Here is a 2612-nt window from a genome sequence, read left to right as displayed (position 1 = left end):
TGCTAGTCATGAGGATATTATTGCACCTGTGGATGCACAGTTTCATTTTATGCACCCGTGGGCAATTTGTGCCCCCTCCAAACACCTTCTTTGTGTTCATCACATTTATGCTGCTGTTTTCCCTCTATGCAAGCAGGTCATTGTTAATGAGGATTGCTCTAGTCGCGGCCCACAGCTCTCAGCTCCGGCGAGGGAAGAGAACACATGCTGCTTGGTGCAATGGGGTTATTACTGTAGTCTGTTTGCTCTCCCATTGCTCTTGCATTCCCTGCCACACTCTGTCTTTCTCTTTATTTCTGTCTTTCTCTTGTAGCGTCATTGTGCTCCACTTCGCATGTTTGGGTGATGCCTAATGTGGTTCGGTATCCCTCCTGTAGATTTCATCCTAGCTGCTTCCACGTTTCTTAGCTCATGATGTTGTTGGGAAGGGAAAGCATTCCGCCTGACCCCGGCAGGATTGCATTTGCAATCTAATACGCAGTAGCCTCTCCCATTGTCTTCTTCCATCTCCCCTATTGAGATGGTTTGATAATAGGAATATAGGCTCCCGGGTTCTGCGAGGGTTAGAGGAAATTCAGAAGATGCAGAGCCAAGCCACTTTGACATTCAAGGTGTCCTCGGCCTTTCAAGGTCAAGTTGACTTGCTCTGTTCGGTAACGAGGGGAAAAAGTCAAGGTGTGCTTGAAAGCAAAAGCAGAAACAGATATGGGCTCAAACATCCTGCCTTCATCCTATTTGACCCCCTGTACAATGTATGCAGGAGTAATTAAAATCATCGTGCTTGTGTTAAGTGCCAAATCAGAGGAACAATGGCTTTGACTCTGTGACATCTGTGTTTACTACAGGCCTCACACGTGTGTCCTCTACAATGTCTCGATGCAGAACTGCCCTCTGAGCATACGTGTCCACTGGCACGAGTGTGCGGGTGTTTCCACTTCATTCTCTGTTGGAACTAGGTGCCAGGTTTGTGCCGGGAATTGTGGGATTGACAATGGAGAGGCGCAATTGTGTGCGTCAAAAATCTGGAAAATGCATATGCAAATGAGAAGTGATAATCGGCGAGTGGCAGCAGTGGCACATCACAGTGAGGTGAAGACAAGCGAAGGTTGTGACATCTGTCACAAATTACCATCTTAGGTTTTTGGTAGATTAAGTGCTTAAATTGCATTATATTATTGCTGTATTTAAATCAGATTTCAAATGCAGCTTGCATTTTATATGTAGCTAGGCTGGGTTAAAAATAATATACTACCGTTCAAAAGGCATAATTTTATTTTTAAATAAATGACTTGCATGACTTGCATTCAGCAAGCATGGTTTAAACTGATCGGATATGGTTTTTGTTAATATTTTGAGGTAGATTTTGATTTTAATGTTAAAGTTTTAGTAATTTTGTTGCGTTTTTTGTCTTTTTTTTTGTTTTATTTGTTTACTGTATATGCCTTATATTGCCTTGTCAACTAACTGAAATAAATACTTTTTATATTTGATTTAGTTTTGGTTAATGTTTTTTATTGTATTTTATTATTATATTTTAGTTTAGTTTACTTTAATTTACTTTATTTTATAGTTAACAGTATTAACCCTGGTGAGCATAAGTGACTTCTTTCAATAACATTAAAATCTTACAAGTCCCAAATTATGGGCATGAGTAAACATATGATGTTTTATTGATTCTGTATTGAAAGCAATCATAAACCCTTCTAAAGACCACCATACCTGTTGTACATTTCACAAGCACACTCCCAAAGCGGTAGACCTCTGGTGTTTTGGCCGATATTGAGTGTTTCTATTCCGGTGAACATGTAGGGTAATACTTGCTCTCTTTGAATCTTTGCACACCATGCACTGCAAACCGATCAAATCGCCCATGCAGTGAGAAGCCTGTAGATGAGAGAGGATCGTGAGATCTTGGAGCATGTGTAGCGATTTTGTTTGCCTTATGTTGTTAACAGTGCTTCTAAAGACTGCTGTGTCAGTTTGCATTCAGATAGACCCAATATTTGCCACTCATAAGTAATATTCTCAGCACTGCGACTGTTAAAACACAGATAGTTCAATCTTGTCACGGCCAGATTTCCCTGAATCTGCCCTAAAGAAACCCACACTATTTGTAGTGCCACCACCCACATCCCATGATTCCATCTGCTGTACTTCTCCAGTGTGCTTGAAAGCAAAAGCAGAAACAGATATGGGCTCAAACATCCTGCCTTCATCCTATTTGACCCCCTGTACAATGTCAAGATGAATCTTGTCAGTAAGTAATTCACTTTGTAGTTATGACTGATGATTTATACGGGTGAAAGCAGTTCCCTCAGAAATGTCACTGCGTTTACAGGCAGCAATATAACTGTAAAAGCCATCAGCCTAAATGTTGTTAGTGGGGTAGTAACTAAAATGTAGTACTGATAGGAGGAAAGCCTCCCAATAATTCACAAGGCAGTCAGTAATGAGTTTTTGGATGATTCATCTCCCTTTTTTCCATTTCTCCCATGCATTTCCTAGGCAAAGAATTACCGGCTGATCCTTTTCGATTGAGAAAGGCTTTGGATGCTCAGAAACCTTTTGTAACCCAGCTTCCGCAGCTGACTCAGCCTATATTCTATATATAT

This window comes from Sinocyclocheilus rhinocerous, unplaced genomic scaffold, assembly GCF_001515625.1.
Source record: "Sinocyclocheilus rhinocerous isolate Xijiao unplaced genomic scaffold, SAMN03320098_v1.1 scaffold110, whole genome shotgun sequence".
Lineage (NCBI taxonomy): Eukaryota > Metazoa > Chordata > Actinopteri > Cypriniformes > Cyprinidae > Sinocyclocheilus > Sinocyclocheilus rhinocerous.
Note: the sequence above shows the minus strand (reverse complement) of the source record.